The following is a 22,299-nucleotide window of genomic DNA, read 5'->3' on the forward strand; positions in this document are numbered from 1 at the left end:
AAACAGGCTGTCCCAGTAATTCTCCAGAGCTTTACGGCTTCTGGGCACCGACACACAGAAAACCCAGAGAAAGGCTGGAATACCACCAGGTATCCCAGGTGGCCTGTCTGGGCCTTGCCTGCCCGGTCTGTTTCCATTTGTCTGGCCCTCTTTCTCGAACTCTCATACTTACTGTTTTGTCTCTGGGTGTCTAACTTGCTCTCCCTCTCCTGTTTCTCTGTCTCTTTTTCTCTTGCTTCTTCCTCTCTGCATCTGACCCTCTCGCTTCTGTTACTTTCTGTCTCTGGCTCTCTCTCTCCTCTCCCTCTGCCTCTCTCCCCTCTGCCCTGTCCTTCCTCCTCTCCCTGCCTCCCTCCTCCTTTCCCTGCCCTCTCTCCTCCGGGAGTTCAGGCAAGGACCCAGCTGGCCTCTAGGAGACACAAGACTCCCCGGGGGCCCAACAGGAAGTGCAGTTTCCCCTCCGACCCGTCAGCTGGCCGCGGGGGACCCAGCTTCCCTCCCACTCTGTCCACTCAGACAGCCTGTGCGGGGATAGAGTATCTCCCTTTTGAGGAGCTCTGAGGACAGCCTTTCCCGGGAGGGTAGAGGGTAGGGGGCTGGGCTGCGGCCTGGTGAGCAGGAGAGGAGAACCCCGTGTTACTGTTCCTGGGTGTTAGCACTGCAAAGGTTGGGGGGCGATGGAGAGAAGTGTCAAAGGCCACAGTCCAGTTCCCTTCCGGAAAGACAGAAGGACACAGGGCAAGGAGCTGGGGGATGGGGGTTGGCAAGAACTGAAGTTCGGGGGGGGGGGGGGAAAGAGAGAGGTCTCTGCAGAGGCAGGGGCTTCTGGCCAGCCAGGGAGGATAAGGAACCACCCCCGTGGATTTGCACAGCCATTAATGTATTTTTACATCCCCTGGGCGACCCTTAGGAGAGGCCCTGTGGTTCACCAGCATCCAGGGGTCAGAGTCAGAGGCCTGGTTTCTGATTCCATTTCCACCCTGCCGCACGCGTGACCTTGGACGCGTCACGTGACCCCTCCCAGCCCGTCTCATCATGTATGAAATAGGGGTAAAAGGCCTGCTTGTTGCAGGGGTGCAGAAAGGATGGGGACTAAAGGCCCTGGAGACAGGAAAGGAGCCAGCACAGGACCAGGAGCCTGGCTTCAAACCGCACACACGGATTATCTCACAGCTGCGGGGGCCGGAAGTCGAGCACTGACCTCACTGCACAACATCAAGGTGTCAGCAGGGCTCTGTCCCTTCCGGAGGCTCTGAGGGGGGGACGGCACTTTCCAGCTTCTGGAGGCTGCTCACACTCCTTGGCTCACGGCCCCTCCCTCCGTTTCTCCGACTGTCCTCTGTTGCAGCCGCTACTCCCTCTCCCCCTCCGTTAAGGGATTACACCGGGTAATCCAGGATAATCTCCCTGTTTTAAGGTCAACTAATGCGAAACCTTAACCACGTCTGCAAACTGAATGCCCCTTCGCAGGAAGCCTAACTATTTACAGGTTCCAGGGATTAGATCATCTGGATGACCATCTTCGGGGGGGCCATTTTGCTGTTTGCCATGGGCTTTAACATGCCCCATCTCATTTTAATCTCCCCAACAACCCAGGGCGGGGGGGGGGGAGTAGTGTTGTGAACCCATTTTACAGATAAAGAGATTGAGGTCAAGACCACACCAACATGAAGTTGGTGCTCTGGAGGGACACGCAGGGGGTTTAGATGTGAGCTCTACCTTCTTGGGGATTTTTAATCTAGGGGAGTGGAGGGGGCAGGGCGCACCGCACCCAAAAGCAGAGAAGGGAGTGCGGGAGAGACAGGGGAAGGGCTGGGAGGAATGGCTTCTTGGTGGCCGATTAGGATCTCGCCCCCCTTGACCTGTCCTGCTCTCCCTCCCTCAACAATAAATTCAGATGGAGAGCCTCCTCCGTGCCAGGCTGGGCTGGGCATCGGGCGGAGACTCACAGGAATTAGGCAGGGCCCTCCTCTGGGCAGCTCTGAAGACAGGAGCCCAGCCTCCAGGGCGGGAAGCCCCAGGAATTTGTTCTCCCACATTCCTGCCCCAGGGCCTAAGGACTGGGTCTCAGCTCACCAGCCCCCAGATGGCTCTGTGCGGACTTGAACTTGAGTGGCTGTGGGACAGCACATCAGCGGGTGCTGGCAGAAGGAGCTGGGAGCCCGGGAGGGGTGTCTGGGTTCAGACTTCACTTTGCTCCTCTGGGTCTGCCCCTGTGCTAAGGGAGAAGAATGGCCCCTGGCCTCTTGACTCAGGAATGCGGAGCATTTCTTAGCACCACTAAGAAGGAAGGGGTCAAGGCCTCCTATCCCAGGCTCTAGAAGGATCCAAATTGTTTGCTAAAACCACAGCCCAGGAGAGGTCTGAGGGGAAATGGAAGTCTGAACTGGGGGCAGATACCCTGGCTCTGATTACCCTCGGGGAGGAGGGGCCTGCTCTTAAAAAGGAAAGTTACCCAAGGGGTGGATGGAGGGAGGGAGGCAGGAACAGAACTCTCCCTCCCACGGCCCCCCTGCAGCGGCTCCCAAGGGGTGTGAACCAGGCATGTGGGTGGGCGTCCCCCCTCCCTCCAGGCACCCACCTCCCGGCCCTGCCCCCCTTCCCTCCCGTTCTGTGTTCTCAGATGTTGTCAAAAGCCTGTTGGCCAGGCCTGGTCTCCTCTGATTTGTTCAGCGACTATTAGATGCCAGACAGCTCGCCAGCATCCCCAGGGAGGGACAGTGTGCCCCAGGAGGGGTGGGCCTCCTGCTGTGTCCCCAGGCCCGGGGTGTGATCTCACAGCCTGGCCTTTCTCTTCCAGCTCCTGTAGGCCTGCTTTCTCCCCATCCCCCCCGGAAACCTCACCCTCCTCCCAGCCCTGTTCCAGGCCTTGTTCTTCCCCGCAGCCCCTCCCTAGCTCTGCCGCCCGCCCCCCAACTCCTGTGGGGACTGCACCCTATCTCCACCCATCCCTGGAGACCTGGGCCCGACAGACCCCAGCTGAGGGGCACCCGACCTTCTAGACGCTTCCTGAGCTGGCTCTCCTCTGACCCCATTCTGAGTGGTCTCCCACATACAGACCCCAGAGGCCAATTTCCCTTGGGTCCTGTTGGCCTCGGGGCTCAACCAGAGGAAGGGACCCAATAGGGCACATATATCCTGAACGATTGGTTGACTGTAAGGAACTTACGATTGATTGACTGTAAGGCAAGGCAAGTTGGAAATCTGCAAGGCAGGCCTTCAGGAAGGGCGGCGGAACTTCCCCCAGCTCCCCAGCCTGAACTCACCCACACCTGGAAAGTTCCTTTTGCCCATTTAAGGTAATGTATTCACAGGTGTCCGGGATTAGGATGTGGCCTTCACTGGGAGGCCAGTATTCTGCCCACCACAGCCCCTCCACACACACACACACACACACACACACACACACACACGGCCACCACCCTGCCCATTCCTTCATGAGCTGTTTTCTAGGTGGTCAACAGACCAGCCCGAGCCTGGGCTGGGGCCTGGGGACGCAGAGGCCGCTGTCTAAGCTGAGGCAGCCACAGAAACAGATGGATGGGATATAGCGACTTGATAGGGGTCAGATCTGAGAAGGGACGAAGGGAAGGCGGTACTCAGGGTAAGAGTGTCCTGTGGGGGGCCATCCCCACAGGGATCGGTGGGGACACTGCTGGGCCACGGTTACGAATGGCACGCTCTCTGCAGTCAGATTTACTGTGACCTTCATGGCAGGAAGAGAGGGAATCATGATTTTATATACATATATAAAATCCTCCCGGGGCGGGGGTGGGGGTGGGGGGTGGAATCACGTTATATTAAAACAAACACAGATCTGCTAGGGAGTGGAATGCAAAATTCATAAGGTTTCTTAAGAAAACAATGGAGGCTTGAAGGAACCGTTGGGCGGGCCTCCGGTTCAGTTCTCGGAGCCGCCTTCCAGCTTCCCGCTTCGGCTCCCGGAGGGTGGCGGCTGTGCCGGGCGCTGTAGCGGGTTTCAGAAGCTGTCAGGGCGGAGCTCGGGTCGGACCAGCTACCGGGGATGTGTACCCGGACCCGGGAGGAGAGAGGCCCAGCCAGCTTCTCCCCGGCCAGGCTGGCGCACACCTGAGCATGGGCGGAGCCAAGTGGAGGCCTAGGCCCCGCCTCCCCCCTTCTCCCCCTCCCCCCCCGCCCCGCCCCGCCTTCTCCAAGTGTCCCAGTCTCGGTCTCTCTCCGACAGCTAGGTGCTAGGGACACAAGGGAGAGCCAGGTGGCCTGGAAAAGCAGACCCTGGGGGCGAAGCCAGGCTCTGACCATTGAAGCCGAGTGGACCGGGGGCAAGTCAGATTAGGGTAACTCCGTGCCCTGGTTCCTGGTCAAAGGGCATAGGCTTGGGGAAAATCCTGCCCTAAGTGACAAAGCCCCAGTTACTTAACCTCCTGCTGCAATTAACCACATCCGCAGCCCTTCGAGAAAGATCTCCAGGAAAGCAGCTACTGGGCCGGCCCATTCACCAGGGTCCCCAGTGTCGCCTACAGGGTCTAGCATACGGTGGGAACACCAGAAGTACCCCCTTTCTTCCTTACTTCCAACGATGCATATTAGTCTCCAGTGAGGTGGGCAGGCACCAGGCTGAGACTTAGACGTGACTTCTCTTTACAGCTGAGGAAAGGGAGACTCAGAGAGGTTAAGTGACTTGCCCAAGGTCACACAGCAGGTAACTGCTTGTCCCTGGAGTCTCTAGTTCTTCCGCCTGACCTTTTCCACTTGACCGCAGCGTCGAAGCATGGAAGTTTGGAGGCAAGGAAGGGGAGGTGCCCAGAGGCAGGGGACAAGCCTGGAGAAACAGGTGGGGCAGGCTCATGGCCATCATCAAAGGTCAAGGAAGGGACCAGTGAGAGTTTGGCCTTCATCCTGTGGACCACAGGGACCAGAAGTCTGTTCCCGCTTTGGGCCCTTGCAAAACCAACATGGGCTCAGGGAGAGGGCTTGTCACAAGTACTCCGCTTTCTCACCTGAAAAAACTGGCACAAATATATCGATAAGTGTTCATAATCCCGGTGCAAAGGATTTGAGCCTTAGCGTCAGACACATCTGGGTTGGGGCACCTGGGTGGCTCAGTCGGTTAAGCATCAGACTTCGACTCAGGTCATGATCTCACGGTTCGTGGGTTCGAGCCCCGCGTCGGGCTCTGTGCTGACAGCTCAGAGCCTGGAGCCTGTTTCAGATTCTGTGTCTCCCTCTCTCTCTGCCCCTCCCCCATGCACACTCTGTCTCTTTCTCAAAAATAAATAAAACATAAAAAAAAATTAAAAAACAAGCAACAACAACAACAAAACATATCTGGGTTAAAACCCTAGCATTGTCACTTCACGGTTGGGGGATCTTGGCGAACGATGAAATTAGTTACCTTTTCCGGGCCTTAGTGTCCAGCTGTGGGGACAGGATGCTCTGACTCATCATGCAGGACCACTATAGGACTCAAAAGGGACAAGTTGGTTGAACACCCAACACAGTGTAGGTACCCGACAGTGACAGCTATTATTATTATTGTTACCATTAGCCAGGTGTTGTGGGGATTGGACCCATACTGGAAACCCCCCTGCCAGGGAGCAGGGCTCCCCAGGGTTTTGTGGGCCCGCCTCTCCCCACAGAACTTGGAGCCCTTGGTTTCTGGCTTCCCAAGTGTCTGTGCATGTTCCAAAAGCTTAGGCTTACAACTCATGACCCCCGTGAGTATGTCACGCTAAGCAGCCTGAGAAAAAAACTGTCTGGAGACGGGAGACGGAAGTGGCCTAGCCCCATGCTGCCCCGACTGGCTGTGTGATCTTGTGTGAGTCATTTCCCTCTCTGGGCCTCAGACAAGGGGAGGTGGATCAGATGACTCAGAGAGGCTTTCATTTCTCATCTTGGCAATGGGGGTCTGGGGATGGAAATCTAGTGCTGGACCTTCAAAGTCTAGGGGGTGGATGCCCACCAGGTCCCAGGTGTCCAATTCCTGAAGCTTCCAAAGACTTTAAAAAAAAAAAAAATTTTTTTTAACGTTTATTTGTTATTGAGAGACAGAGAGACACAGCGTGAGCAGGGGAGGGGTAGAGAGAGGGGCAGACACAGAATCCGAAGCAGGCTCCAGGCTCTGAGCTGTCCGCACAGAGCCCGACGCGGGGTTCGAACTCACGAACTGCGAGATCATGACCTGGGCCGGAGTCGGTCGCTTAACCAACTGAGCCACCTGGGTGCCCCCCAAAGACTTACTTATAAGGAATCCCCATGAAATACTGCAAGATTGGGCAAACGAAACCACGGGATGCCTGGTGAAATGTTGAATTTCAGATTAGCAAACAAGTAGGGTTTTGGTTTTTGTGTTTTAGTATAAGTATGTCCCAAATGTTGCATGAGACAAACTTCTACTAAAAAGTTAATTTTTCTTGATCGGAAGTTCAAATAATTCAGATTCAACCGAGAATCCTGTACTTTATCTGGCAACCCTAAACCCAGACAAATCAAAAAAAAAAAAAAAAAAAAAGAGGAAGCTTTTTAGGTGCCGATATGACATGCTCTCAAGGACACGTGAAGGGAAAAAGGAAAGTGAGGAAAAGTGTGGCTAGTATGCGTCCCTGTATGAGAAAGAGAAGAAAAGAAAAGAATGCAGAAGCCCCTGGAAACAGGCCTTCTGGGGAGAGGAACTGGATGGCAGGAAGGGGAAGAGGAAAGACTTTTCACTGTGTCCCCTTGGCACCTTTTGAATTTTGTGCCATGTGAATTTTTTATCCAGAAAAAAAAAACCCCACATAATAATAATAAATAAATAAGTAACATAATCTGGCAGTTTTGCTCCGACCCTGCTCCCCGCACCCTTGACCTCCTGCATTCTAGAAATACTCTAGGGCTTGTGTTACCCTTATCAAAATTCCTTTAGGCCTTTGGACTCGTCTCAGCCTGTCGTCAGCATCCCCCAGCCTGCAGGGGTGGGGTGAGTCACAGCCACCCCCAGCCAGCTGTTTGCCATCTGCCTTCCTGAGGCAGAGCCCCTTCCAGATGTGTCTCCCCCCCCATCCCTGCAAAGACTGGCCTCTCTCTTCATCTCTCTCTCTCTTTCTTCTGTCTCTCCCCTTAGACCATAATCCCAGCGGATTCAACCCCCCCATTGGGTGTGCCAGTCACTGTTCTAAGAACGAATCTGAAAGGGAGGGATGGCTGGAGCCAGGGGAGAAGGGTGGGAGGACCAGTTGTAGGTGTGTTGCAGGGAGGCGGCATCTGGGAAGGCTTCCTGGAGGAGATGGCACCTTGAAAGAAAAATACTCTCCTGGGGGCACCCGGGTGGCTCGGGTCGGTTAGGCGTCCGACTCTCGATTTCGGCTCAGGTCATCATCTCACGGCTCATGGGTTCGAGCCCCACGTGGGGGTCTGCGATGACAGCGCGGAGCCTGCTTGGGATTCTCTCTCTCCCCCTCTCCCTGCCCCTCCCCCGCTTGCTGTCTGTCTCTCTCTCTCGAAATAACCTGGGCAAAGCCAAGGTCGCTGGAAATGTATCAGCAGGTCTTTCTTGAGCACAACAGTACGTAGAGCTCAGTGCTTGGTGCAAGGCTGAAGGCAGGACGGGGAGGCACAAACACAGGGCCCTTCCCTCACGCGGGGAAGAACATGGCACCTCTCATAGGAGGCTGTGGGAACAAGTCAGCGGGATGCCTTCGCTGCCATATCCAGGAGGACAGGCAGGGCTGCCAAGGGATCCAGGGGAGGGTTACCGAGCTGGGGTGGGAAGGGCCTTTGCACATCTCACTCGTCCTCCAGGCAAGGCCACAGGCCCAGAGAGGGACAGGGAATCGGGCAGGTCACACAGTAAGTCAGCTGCAAAGCCGGGACCAGACCCCGGGCTCCTGACTGCCAGTCCGGGGCTCTCTACACAACCAGAGCTCAGGGCTCAGGCTCGCGTCCGAGAAGCCTTCCAGAAGCAGGGATGCTAGGCACTCTGACCCCGGCCATCCCCTCTGGCAGGTGGCCCCAGGAAGGGACCTGCCTACTTTGTAAGGTGGGGCGGCTCTGCCCGGTTGGGCTCAGCTCACGGCAACCTACCAGAGCAATCTAGAGAGGAAAGGGCCACCTGCTCAAGGTTATCGCAGTGGAACCCTGTGCAGGCATCATCCCCGTTTCCAGGAAAGAAAATGATGGCTTAGGGAAATGAAATGATTTACCCAAGGTCGCTAGGCAGTGAGGGTCATGACCTAGCCATAGCAGCGCCCCGTACTGTTTCCACAACCATTCTGCCTGCATTTGGGAAGTCCGTAGCCCTCCCACCCAAACACGCACATGATGCCTCCGGACATGCCTGACCAGGTGAAATCCCACCGTGAACTCTCTTCCTTCCTGTTTACCACAGGCACCCCCTGAAAAGGAGCACGTAACCCCCGACGGCGCTATCAGCCACGTCTACTCGAGTATAAGTTGGTTATCAGAGCCTCAGACTGGGGCTGTACGCAGGGCCCTGCCCAGAATGACACACGACAGGTGAAGAGAGAGAGGTCCCTGGGCTTGGGCTGTGCCCTGGGAGTGGCTGGGTAGAGCTTCCCCTGGAGCGCTTGGGCGCCGGCCCCGTGTCCAGGTGGCATTGTGGGGGCGGTGGCCAAGGGTGGAGGTGCACGGTGATGTAGAAAGAACACCAGCCCCGCTCAGGTTCCGACCTGCGCTCTACCTTCTCCTACCTGCAAGGGCTGAGCCTCCCACTCACCTCCCTGAGCCTCACAACCACGCCCGTGCCTCAGGGCCACCTTGTGTCCACGGGGCAGGTGCGGGTGCTTGAGATGCTCCATCCCAGGGTTCTCATGCTTAAGGGGGCATTGGCATCCTTTGCAGGGCCCCCGAAAACTCAGACTGCACGGCCCCACCCCAGACCTTCTGCTTTCGTTTGGGGGAAACTAACTACTAACTAACTAACTAACTAACTACTAACTACTAACTAACTAACTAACTAACTAACTACTAACTACCTACTAACTACTAACTAACTATGAACTAACTACTAACTAACCAACTACTAACTACTAACTAACCACTAACTACCTACTACCTACTAACTAACTACGAACTAACTACGAACTAACTAACTACTAACTACTAACTAACTACTAACTAACTACTAACTAACTGCCCTGACAAGTTCCGTGGTTCTGCTGCTGCTTGTGCTGGTACCGCTTCTCTATAAAAAGCAGGTGATCGTGGGGCGCCTGGGGGCTCAGTCGGTCAAGCGGCCGACTTTGGCCAGGTCACGATCTCGCGGTCCGTGAGTTCGAGCCCCGCATCGGGCTCTGTGCTGACCGCTCGGAGCCTGGAGCCTGTTTCAGATTCTGTGTCTCCCTCTCTCTCTCTCTCTGACCCTCCCCCGTCCAGGCTCTGTCTCTCTCTGTCTCAAAAATAAATAAACGTTAAAAAAAAAAAAAAGCAGGTGATCGCTATGAAAGCCTAGAGATGGGGGCGGCGGGGGGGGGGGGCGGTGATACAGAGCAGAGCCTTGGAAAGACAAGTACAAACTTGACGTTTTGCAGGGATTTCACGCCCCCGTCGTCAGGGTTGGACAGAGGGTGCCCGGAAGGATGAGAAGAGGGGGGATACAGGGCCAAGGTCAGGGAGCGGGATGCTGGGCTCCCTCCAACGACTGCTTCTGGGAATGTCAAAGTCTTCCTCTAAGCGCCCGGGGGGCAACTGCTGGGCACTGTGCCCAGCGCCTCTCACGAATTGTCTCACATAATAGGCCTCCCCACAGGTCTCTGAGGTGGGTTATCGACACCCCATGTTACGGGTACAGGAACCTGTGGCAGACAGAATAACGGCCCCCAGGGGTGTCCACATTCCAAGCCCCAGAAGCTATGACCATTCCCTAACATGGCAGGAGGGACTTTGTGGATGTGGCTTTGATATGGCTCTCCAGGTGGGGACGCTATCCTGGATTATCCAAGTTAGCCCGGAGTAATCACAAAGGCCCCAATAACAGAGAAGTGGAAGGTCAAGGTCTCCACCTAGTCAGGCTGCTAAAACCAAACCCCACACACTGCGTGGCTTGTAAACGGCAGGAATTTTTTTTTTTCCCCTCACAGTTCTGAAGGCAGGAAGTCTAAGATCAAGGCGCTGGCACTTTCACTTTCTGCTACGGTTCCTCTTCCGGATTCACAGCTGACACTTTCTCCAGGTGTCCTCACCTGGGGGGAGGGACGGAGCCAGGGAGCTCTCCGGAGCCTCTTTTATAAGGGCTCTGATCCGGTTAGTGAGGGCTCTGCCTTCCTGACCTAAGCGCCTTGCAAAGGCCCCGCCTCCAGAAGCCGTCATCTTTGGGGGTTGGCATTGCAACGTAGGATTTTGAGGGGGGCAGAAACTGCAGACCACAGCAGTCAGAGAGTCAGAAAGGAGGTGGGACAGAAGCAGAGATTGGGGTGGTGAGGGTGGGACTGCCAGCCAGGTGTGGGAATGGCCTCCAGGAGCCTGAAAAAGGCAAGGAAATTGATTCTCTCATTCGGAGCCTCCAGAGAGACTACAACTCTGCTGATGCTTTGATTTTCGCTTTTTTTTTTCCTTTAATGTTTGTTTATTTTTGAGAGCCAGAGAGAGAGAGGGAACGAGCAGGGGAGGGGCCGAGAGACAGGGAGGGGACAGAGGATCCGAAGCGGGCTCTAGCTAACAGCCCACTGTTTGATGCGGGACTCGAACTCACGCACCACGAGATTATGACCTGAGCCGAAGTCAGACACAACGGGCCGAGCCACCCTGGCGCCCCCAACGCTTAGATGTTAGCTCCATCAGATTCATTGTGAATTTCTGACCTCCGTGAGTGCGAGATAACAAATTTGGCCTATTTTAGGCCACAAAATTTGTGGTCACTGGTTATGGGAGTCATAGAAAATTCATCCCGAACCAGAGGCTCAGAAGGGTACAGTGATAAGATCGAAACGTAGTCTTTCTGTCTACAGGAACTGCGCTCAGACTCCTAACCACAAAGTTGACTCAACAGCCAACTGGGGTCGGGAACTGAAGACACCAATACCATTCTCTCCCCCTCCCACCCCACCCCCACCATGGCGAAGAAATGACCCTGGGAGTGAGCAGAGGGGAATTCTCCTGGTTTTAAATGTTGGAATTGTTATGGGAAAGGGGTGGGGTTGGGGGCCGGGCACAGCAAAAGGTTTCCCTATCATGGGACTCCAGTTGATGAGAATTGGCTGCCCCGAGGTCTGTGCAGATCATCCTGAGGCTGAGCCCAGGCTCCCGGGGAAAGTGTGCTGTGGTCGATTGGTAATGCCTGACGTGGCCTTGCCGTGGCTAATCAGCAGTGTATGCTGATCAGGATTAGATCAGTTCCCTAGGGCTGGCCCTGGGTCTGACTTATCTTTTTATTCCCAGGGCCTAGCAATGTGCCCGAAACAAAGCAAACACTCAATCAGTGTTTGAAGGAGGGAGGGAAAGCGGGAAGAAGCGGGGAGGGGAAGCCAGGGAAGAGGAATTTATTCTCGGAGGCCAGGATGAGGGCCGGTGGGTAGAATCCAGGGTGGAGAGCCTCGGATTCCCCTCCCTGTTCTGTTCCTAGCAATCCCTTCCTTTGGGGGGATCCACCCCTGCCTGGTTCCACCTGGTGATGGCAGAACGGCCAGTCACAAGGTCCTGCCCCTCCTCTCCAGGGGCAGGCCTGTGACTCAAACCAGGCAAGACAACTGAACCCCAATGAGAAACCCGGGGGCAGGGGTGCGGGGGAGAGAGCGTCTGATGGCCACATCCTGGAAAGGTGGCCCACGAACTCAACCCGTGGAGAGGAAGTGGGCCAGAACCCTGGTCTGAGACTCCCGGGGCTGAGCTCAGACGCTCCTAACCTTAAAGTCATCTCTTTCAGGACGGCCAGCCAGAAGGCCCAGAAACCACCTGGCAAGAAGCACCCCCAGGAGATGCGGGCACCCAGCCTTTCCGGCTTTTCAGAGGCGTGGCCAATGTGTCCCAACAACCACCTCCACCTCCATTTTTATTCTGCTGAGTTATGCAGAGTCAGTTTCTGTGGCTTGAAACTGAAGAATCCCAGCCCTGTACGGTCTTTCTAGAAGGAGGAGCCGGCCAAGAACCATTGCTGTCCTGCTAGGGAAAGTCTCTTTAGTTGGAGACTTGAGAAAAGAGAGGTTGGTGTTCCCCCAGATTCCTGTGTTGAAGCCCGCATGGGATGGGATGGGATGGGACGGGATGGGAGGTGGGGCCTTCGGGAGGCGAGCCCCCATGATGGGATTAGTGTCCCCTGAACAAGAGGGGAAACGCTAATGATGATACCAGAAGACAGCCATGTGTAAACCAGGAAGAGGGCCTCAGCAAGGCCCCAACATTGCTGGCACCTTGATCTTGGACTTCCAGCCCTCCAGTCTGTGGAATTCTGTACAGCAGCCTGCCCTAAGGCACAGGGGCTGGGAGGCTGTCCGGTGGGGACGTTGTGGAGGCAGTTGGGGAATGAATGGGAGGGAGGGTCCGGAGACCTGTCGCCTCAGTGAGCGTGAGTTAGATTCCTTCCCTTCTGGTGTGGCGCCTGACTGAGTCCCTTTGCTCCCTGAGCCTCAGGGAGGTCATGAATATTATTTATCTGATAGGGGCCCCGTGGGCACATAGAGATAATGCAGATGAAGCCCAAGGTTACCCAAGCAGGCCAGCAGGGCACTGGGGCTTGAACCCAGGCACTTTCCTTTGAGAACCCCAGATCTTACCCAGTACTCATGCTGCCTCCCCTAGGGAGAGAAGTCCAAATCCCTCCCACTGTAAGCTCTCTTGATCGCAGATACAGGGTCTGAAATCCTGCCCTAGGAAGCATGTGGGTCCAGTTAGGAGATGCCCACATGGAAAAGGAGAGTGAACTGAGAAGGCAAATCATGCGTATGCACGAGCCCAAGGAGCCAGCAAGCCCAGGGGGAAGAGGGCCCCTCTGCCTGGATTTCAGACCATATCCAATGTCTCCAGAAAGAAAGGACTAGAAGCCACTATCCTAATCCTGAGGCCCCCAGGGGGGAAACAGCAAGTTCCCCGGAAGAGGACAGGTTCCCACAGGCTTTATCCTCCGCTGTCACTGCTCTAGGCAGCTCAGGCTTGGGGACAGGAGGGAGTGAGGGTGTTCTCTTATCTCATGCTGGGGGAGGGAGGGCCCTCCTCCAACACACGAGAGGAGAAGGCAGGCAGCTGAGGCTCAGAGCAGGAAGGGCTCTGAGACCTCCTGTGGTCCTGTCCCCTCCTTATAGGGCAGTGCCTCGGCCAGGGTCCACAGAAAGAGGGTGGCAGGATCACAGCAAGGACGCAGGTCCCCCAGGCGGGGGGCCTTGCAAGCACACAGCCCAGCTTCTCCCAGGCAGGACATTTCCCCCAAGCCCCCCTCTCCCTTCCACAGACTCTCCACTTGCAACAGTGAAAAGAAAGAGCCCTGGATTTGGAGCCGGGAGACCCGAATCTCAGTACTCACTCTGAGACTGACTCCCCTGGAGGAAACTCAGCTGAGTCTCCTCCCCGCTCTGGGCCTCAGTTTCCAGAAAGATAAAACCAGGGGGTTGGACTCCATCTCGAAGGTCTCCTCTGGCTCCAGTGTCCTGAGGGCCAAGGATCTTGAGTTGGGGCCACGCCCCTGCCCCAGGGGAACTAGATGCCAAGTGGAGACGTCTGTCTTTTTTTTTTTTTAAGTTTATTTTATTTATTTTGAGGGGGGGGGCATGAGTGGGGGAGGGGCAGCGAGAAGGGAGAGAGAGAATCCCAAGCAGGCTCCATGCTGTCAGCGCAGAGCCCCGATGCGGGGCTCGAACTCGCACACCGTGGGATCATGACCTGGGCTGAAACCACGAGTTGGACGCTTAACTGACTGAGTCACCCGGGGTGCCCTGCCAAGTGGAGACTTCTGAGGGTAGGGGTACGGGTCGGGGTTTGGGGGACCCACCCCACCCTCTTGGGCTGCTTTACAAGTGAAAAGAGCCGTGTTGGGGTGCCTGGGTGGCTCCGTCGGCTAAGTGACTGACTTCAGCTCAGGTCAATGATCTCGCGGTTCGTGAGTTCGAGCCCCGCATCCGGCCCTGTGCTGACGGCTCGGAACCTGGAGCCTGCTTCGGATTCTGTGTCTCCCTCTCTCTCTGCCCCTCCTCTGCTCTCACTCGCTCTCAAAAATAAATAAACATTTAAAACAAAAAAAAAAAAAGGGAAGAAAGAACAAAGAAAGTGGCTGTGGAATGGACTCAGGATGCTGAGCGTTTAAATTCTTTGTGCATCAAAAAGGGCCTCCCAGCCACTACCAGGCCCTTTGGAAGGACGCTTGGGTCAGTGGTTTTCAACGCGCAGGTCAAAGTGCAGGTAGCTCTTGAAATTAATTTGGTGAGTCAGACTCAGAATTTCATAACGGGGACGAGGATAAGAATGATGGGAAAAGAGCAGAGTGAGTCTCGGGTAGTAAACGGTCTCGTGAAACGCTCGCTCGGATTTTGTGTTTTGTGCCAGGTCGTGATGTAATGTGTGCCTTTGTGCTGGTCGCAGTCAGAAAACCTTGAAAAGCCGCTGCCTCGGACGACGTGCCCTTTGTTCGCCAGCAGGGGCAAGACAGCTGGCAGGGAAGGAGCTTCCTGTCTGCCTGGGCTCCCTGCTCCCACACCCGGACCAGAGGCTCGGGCCACACCCAGCTGGGGGCCCCCACCCCAGCAACCGCACAGCGCCCGTCACACCTCTCCGTCCTGCAGGTTCCCTCTTCTTTCAGCCTCACGCCCAACCCTGCCTTCACTCCGGGAGGCCCTGTCGAGATGACACTTCCTCTGGCCATCAACCCACAGGGGGCCAGGCAGGCTGTCCCCTTCCGCTGTCGGGGCCGTCCCACAGTCTGCTGGAGCGCAGCGCTCTCACGCTGTCAGTCAGCTGCTCCACCATCAGCGGCTTGGCACACTCTGATTCACTGGGCGGATGGAACTGTTCGCTTAAAACGAATGAACGAATGATTGATTGAAGGTTGACTTGCTCTGGGGCGGGGGTCCCGGTGCGGAGGCTCGCTGCTTTAATCGTCATCCAAGGATTGCTGTGTACCTACTAGGCACCACGCACCCAAGCGACCGGGGACACTAGACCGACCAGAATAGGATGGCTTCCCTCGAGGAGCTCACGGTCCGGTGAAAGAGACAGGCGTGTGAATTACCACCCAGATAAGAGCCCCAGATGAAGACATTGGCGAGAGGACCCCACCTTGCTGGGAACACTGTATCACAACTCCCCCACTAGCCAGTGAACTCCAGGAGAGATGGCTGGACCCTGCCTGCATTGCACATCACCACTGTGGAGCTCTCTTTCTGGTGTTGCATACTAATGCATGCATTCAATATTTACTTAATGAATATTCAGGAAGCTGCAAATGGTGCATGTTGACCTGAGAGGAAAGTGGGAGGAAAGTGCTAGGAAGAGGCGCTGAGCAGTCTGTGGGGCCCCGGACCGCGGAAGGCACGTCAGCCCTGCAAAGGTCTGGGTCTTTCTCCTGCAGGCACTGGGGAGGCCATGGAGGAGTTTCAGCGGTCTAGAAAATTCCTTTGGCTCTGGTGTGCCGGGTGGGTGCCTGTGGCCCAGGAGGGCAGCTGAGAAAGCAAATGCAGAAGTAACCCAGGCGAGGAGACTTGAGTCTAGAAGCAGCCGGCTGGGGTGCGCTGGCGTGGAGGCATTTGCGTGCTGCAGATGCGTGCTACGACGCGAGGACGCTGGCCAGTCAGGCTCTGAGATCCCACCTCCTCCAACCACACGGTCCCCTGCTAGGGCAGGGTCCAGTCCCCAGGAGGTTCCTGCCAAACATCAGCCACTGCTAGCAAACTCAAGAGCTTTGCCTTGGCACTCTTTGTACCCTTATCTTATTCTTCTCGTTAAAAATCAGCTCCTGTTTTGGGTGCCTGGGTGGCTCGGTTGGTTAGGCGACCGACTTCGGCTCAGGTCATGATCTCGCAGTTTGTGAGTTTGAGCCCCGCGTTGGGCTCTGTGCTGACAGCTCGGAGCCTGGAGCCTGCTTTGGATTCTGTGTCTCCCCCACCACCACCCACCCCCGCCCCCCGTCCTGCAGCTCACACTCTTGTCTCTCAACGATAAATAAACGTTAAAAAAATTTATAAAAATTTTTTAAAAAATCAGCTCCTGTTTTAACGCACTTTTATATGAATCTATGAAGGATCTATGCCCTTGTGTGTATTTCTGCACATTTTCATACTAAAAAACATTAAAGTGAATATTATGTCACCACCATGTATGGAAAGCCAAGTGCCATAAACAGTAATTCTACACTCTCAGTGGAAACTCTGAAGTCCCCAGAACAAAGCCATGTTATGAAACTTACCCAGCTCCTATGTCCTGCTCCTGTCTTCCAGTCTCAGGCCTGTCTCTCCTTTGCTAAGGGGTGTGAGAGACATTCTAACCAAAGGCATTCTCCTTGCCCCTAACCAGGATTCAGGAAATGTGAGAGGTAAGAATCTCAGGGTTTGAGGTTTATCTATTCATTTTGGGACAGAGACAGCGTGTGTGAACAGGGGAGGGGAGAGAGAGAGACAGAGAGAGAGAGAGAGAGAGGGAGGGAAAATCCCACGCAGGCTCAGTGCTGTCAGTGAAGAGCCCTACACAGGCCTGGATCCCACAAACCATGAGATCACGACCGGAGCTGAAATCAAGTCATAGGCGCACCCAAATGACCCACCCACACGCCCCAATACCTGCGTGTTTTTAAAAACTGCTCCTAAGCCCCCGAACACTGGCAAAAAAAAGACTAGGACCGAGGCTGAACTTCTGGCCGTTTGGGTCTCAACATTGAGAAGCAGCCCTTTGGGGTGTTATCACCTCCCCCAAAACCTGCTGAAAACTGCTCACTTATATGAACACATTTGATGCTCAACCCCAACCCCGAGCAAGCAGCCATTATATATCCCCACTTTACAGATGAGAAAACCGAGGCAAGGAGAACCGCTGAACTTGCCCACAGCCCACCAAGGCCAGTATGCAACCTAGTAAATGGAATCTGAGTCGTGTGGTTGCTGTCTTAGCTCTTACTAAACCACACCGCGCAGGTTGACTGGGCGGTTAACTTTGTCAGCGTTGAGTTCAATGCCAGGCGTTTAGCAGGCACCCGGCGGGCTGGGGAGTCCCGAAGAGGGGCCGATTTTCCTCCCACCCCCACCCCGGCTTGCGCCTAGCCCAGCGCTGCCTCCCCCCACCCCAACTTTCCGGGCCCCCCAACCCGGGGCGCCTCGCCGCGCGGGGACTCGGTTCCGGCACGGCTGGCTGGGAACCGCGCAGGTGCGCGGGCAGGGCGACGCTTCTGGGTACGAAGGCACAGGCTGGCGCGGCCTTGGACTAGTGCCCCCGGCGGGCGGGCCTAAGCGCGGAGCGGGCGGACGCAGGTGACGACAAGCCGCCCAGACGGGAGCGCGGCGCCGCTCTCACCTTATAAGGCCAGGCTCCGCGCGGCGGGGCGGGGCCGGGCGCGGCAGGGGCGGGGCGTCGCATCCTGCCGGCCCCGCCCAGAGGCCCGACAACCTCCGGGTAGACTTTTCTTGCTCGGGCGAGGTCCCTCCAGGGATGCCCCTAGGTCCCCTGAGGCCCTTTGGGGTTCCCCGCCGCGCACCTCTCGGCTGAGGCCCGCCCTACAGGGGCTGAACTTGACCGACTCGCCTTGTGGCTGTGGGCGGGTTTCCATCTTCCCTCCACTGGCGGCAGGTGTGCAGGAGGTAGGCAAGCTGGGGGAGGAGGACCTTTAGCGACTGCGATCTGGAGCGCTCAGACCTTACGCTCAGATGGTGAGCCCTCCTGGGCCCGGCCTGAGCTAATTGGGCGCCTTTTCCGACTGGCCCTAAACAGTCTCTGTAACCCCTGGCTCAGCCCAGGACCTGGCTAAACATTAGCCATTGATCATCGGCCGTGTCTGGTTGACTGAACCCTTCCTGGAGGGACAAGACTTTAAAACTAATAGGAAGCGTCCAGGGGCGTCCGGGTGGCTCAATGGGTCAAGCGTCGACTCTTGATTTCGGCTCAGGTCATGATCTCACGGTTGGTTAGTGAGTTCGAGCGCCTGGTGGGGCTTTGTGCTGGCCGCGCAGAGTCTGCTTGAGATTCTGTCTCCTTCTTTCTGCCCCTCCCAGCTCGCTCTCTCTCTCTCTCAAAATAAATAAATAAACTTTGAAAATTAAAAAAAAAAAGAAGTGTCCAGCATAAGTCAGCCCACTGGTCACCTGGCCTCCACTCTTGTCACCCTACAGACGTCCTCTCTACTCCACAGCCCCTGCAGGGTAAGCACGAACCCTTCACTCAATACGCAGGCCTCGGTGAACTTGCAGGTACCTGGAGGCATCATGCTGGTCCCTGCTTCCCAACGTTTGCACCTGCTGCTCCCTCCTGGAAAGCTGTTTCCCTCGGCACACACAGAGACATGAACCCTTCCTTCGAGAAGATTCCTCTTAATGTCCTCTCCCTGGCTTCTCTACCTTCCTGAGCCTCAATTTCTTCACGTACAAAACGGGGATAGAATCATCTTCACCTCACCGGGTTATTGCGGGGGTCCAATGAGCTAATAATGTCCGCACAACGTTCAAGGCGATGCTTGGCACATAGTAGCTGCTCATGAAAAGTTGTTGCCGAACAAATTCCTCTTTCTGCGTTTCAATTAACGCCTGCATGCGCTCTGAGTTCCGTGAGGGCTGGGCGCTTCTTTTCCACCCTTGCACATCCAGTGCCTGGCACGTAGTAGGTGCTGATTAGCGTGGGGCAGGGAACGGGTGAATAATAGGCAGAGGGAGGTGGGGGGAGGGAGGAGGAGATCCCTCATGGGGGGGGGGGCACCGCTAACAGTGAGAAAATAACTCCACATCTGCTGGGAGGTAACACATTCCACCTTTTCCTCCACGATCTTCTGGGAGCTTCATGAGAGGGATGTTGGTTGGCTACTGACCTCACTTCCCAGCTAAACTTCCGAGGCATGCAGAGGGGAAGTGACTTAGCCACGGTGACCCAATGAGTGGCAGAGTCGAGATGTGGCCCACTTTTAGCCCTCACAGCCCATGACTGCAGGCAACTCCCTTACGTGGCAGGCAAACCAGGATGGTTGGTCACTTCGGATCAAATTCCAAACCCAGGTCTCTGAGGACCCCCCCCCCCCTTCTCGTGGGACATCCCATTGTCCCCAAGCTTTTTAGTGAATCTCCTGAGGAGACAACGCTCTCCAGCCAGAAGTTCCGGGCAGCTAAAAAAGAAAAAAAAAAAAAATCACTCTCTTTCTTACTTCCCAAAAGCCAGACTCCCAGCACAAGGGGGGTGGGGGACGAGAGCATCAGGACACCGATCCGGGGCTAGGAATTCAGTTCGCTTTGACACAGGCTCATGGCCACGCCTGTGCCCACAGATGGAGAAGGCCAACCCTGCCCTCTAGGGCTCCTGCTCCTGGGGGATGACAGGATGCTCACACACAGTGACAGGCTGGTTGACGGACAGCTGGAGAAGGGAGGGATGACTCAGTGGGGGTTCTGAAGGACCTCCTCCTGATTCAGCCACTCCTCGCTGGCCCCTACCTCCTCCCCTTGCCGGGCCTGGCTTCCTCTCTAAACCCGGGGTGGAAACTGGTCTCTGGGGGCTTCTGGCCCTGAGGTTCATGACATGGGGAGAGCAGAGTTCTGGGAAACGCGGCCTCCAGAGAGGAGGCAGCAGAGGCCAAGCCCGCCCGAGTGATGAGGGCGGGAGCCTGGGCCTCATGTGCACAAACAGCTTCACCTTCCCAGGCTGCCCGGCCCTGCCGGCCTCATCCTCCTGGGCCGCTGTCCAGAGAAGCCAGTTCTCTGCCTGGTCCCCCGAGTCCGTGGGGGCTAAACCAGGAGAGGGGGTGCCCGGGCCTGCCCCCCACCCCCAGCGTCCCCCAGGCCTTTGCTGGGGAAGAGACTTGCTCTTGTGGCCTGAGCCCTGCAGCCCTGAATTTGGCCTGGCTGTGCCTCAGCGGTCAGGGCCAGCACTGAGCAAACACCAGGCCCTCTGGGCAGCCAGGCCCACCGCGGCCACTGTTCTGTGTAGTCATTCCTGAGCTGGCCGAGGAAGGAAGGAGGGTCTCTCCTGGGTCCAGGGACTGAGCAGGGGGAAGGGACCCCTGGGGGACTATTTCCTGCCTTCATCACCTCTTTTAGAAATAGTTGACCCCCAGGCAAGGGCCTCTGCCTTCTCTGGGCCTTCATTTTCCTCTCCTCATCCAGATGCGATGGCCCTTCCTCCCTTCTCTCAACACCACCGGGCCCCCATTAGATGGAAAAGCGAATATGGGAAAGAACACGGGAGTCATGAATATGCTTGCTTCATGGGCAGGGAGGGCACGGGTGGCTCAGAGACTCAGTGATGCCTTAGGTGACAGAGGTGCTGGGGCCCCGCCAGGCCTCCTTGGTGTGGAGAGGGGGACCCTGGCAATGGGGTCTGGGCCGTGGAATAAGGATGGGGACCAGACCAGGAACAGGGCCTTGGCATAGAACAACTCCTTGGTAAGGTTATATACTTCATTCATTCATTCATTCATTCACGTTGCAGATTCCTGTGCGCCTCCTCTGTGCCTGGCCCCATGGGAAGGGGGACATGGAAGGGACATAGAAGGGACATGGAAGGGACATGGAAGGCTGCTCAAGGAAGAGGTGCAGTAGAATGGGTTGGAGAGGGCTCTGGTCACAGGAAGGACATTCTCCTTTTTCTTTCTTTCTTCCTTTCTTTTTATTTTATTTTTTTAAATGCTTCTTTTAGAGAGAGAGAGAGAGACAGAGATGGAGAGAGAGAGACAGAGTGTGAGCCAGGGAGGTGCAGAGAAAGAGAGACACACACACAGAATCCAGAAGCAGGCTCTAGGCTCTGAGCTGTCCACACGGAGCCCCACAAGGAGCTCGAAGTCAGGGACCGTGACATCATGACCTGAGCCGAAGTCAGACACTTAACCGACTGAGCCAGCCAGGCGCCCAGCAAGGGCATTTTCTTAAAGTCCAGGATCGGCTGCATCCAAATCACTAGGGCTTTAAAAATGCACATCCCCAGGTCCCACCCCAGACCCAGGACCCGTCCTAGATGCATAACCGCAACCTGATCCTCCTATGAAGGGCTCACGTTCTCAGGAACGCCAGAACTGGGGGCCTAGAAATTTCTGTATAATAATAATAATAATAATTATTATTATTATTTTACTTGGAGTATTACTGGTACCAGAAACTTTCTAAGGCAGGTGTGGGTGGACAAAAAGGGGGCCGGAGCGGGGGCAGGTCTGCTGACATTCCTGTGGCTCAGCCTCCCCTCCCCCAAAGTAAACCGGCAGGTAGGAGGTGCGGGTGCACGGAGGGAACCCGGCTCACGTTTCAGCCCTGGGGACACGCCTCCCAGGCCCTCACCAACAGCAAGAGGCTCCCTCTGCCCTGGGGATCCCGCACCTATAAAATTGAAAACAAGAAAGAAGCTCTATGCTCAAACTCGTTCATTCCAGCCTCGTTAATAATGGACGGAAATTCTAGCCGGAAAATAGCTAAGTGTGGGACAGTGGGGGAAAGGCTAATGATGTGACTTTAGCTGAGGGACTTCCGGGGGTCTGGGTTGCAGGAATGCAGTGAGTTGCCGCTCTGAGGTCCTGGTAAGGATCTAGGGGACAGTGAAGAGTGGGGTGCCCAGTCAGACTGTGGGGTCCACATCCTGGCTCTGCACCCTCCTAGCTGTGTGACCTGGGATCGTAACTAAAGCCCTCTGTGCCTCAATTTCCCCACTCACAAACTGGAACCTACCCCCTAGGGTTATGTGAGCATTGAAGGAGTTAATAACTGTGTTTAGGACAGGGCCTGGAACCTCCATGCTGTCCATTATTATTAAACTATGTAATGGGCTTTTATGGGCTGAGTGTGTCCCCTCCAAACGTCACCTGTTGAAGCTCTAACCCCCGGGACCTTAGAATGTGACTATATTTGGAGATGGGTCTTTACAGAGGTGATAAAGTTCAAATGAGGCCGTTAGGGCGGGCCACAGCCCATTTGGACTGGTGTCCTTACAAGAAAGGGAAATTTGGACAAAGAGACCCGAGGAATCTATGGGCACAAAGACGATGTGAGGGCACGGCGGGAAGGTGGCCATCTGCAAGGCCCCACCCGGCCCCCTGCATCCCAGCCTCCCTCCTTGGACCGATCAGGTACCTTCCCACCTCCGTACCTTTGCACATGCTACCCCCTCTGCTCCTCCCACTGCTCTCTCTTCAGGCTAACTTCTCTTCCGTTCTTCCAGACAAAACCTGTCTGAATGTCCCCTCCTCCCCACGAGGATGTGCAGTCAGTCCACACCTTGTCTTCCTGACATGCACGTTCT

This window comes from Felis catus, chromosome B4 (assembly GCF_018350175.1).
Source record: "Felis catus isolate Fca126 chromosome B4, F.catus_Fca126_mat1.0, whole genome shotgun sequence".
Classification (NCBI taxonomy): domain Eukaryota; kingdom Metazoa; phylum Chordata; class Mammalia; order Carnivora; family Felidae; genus Felis; species Felis catus.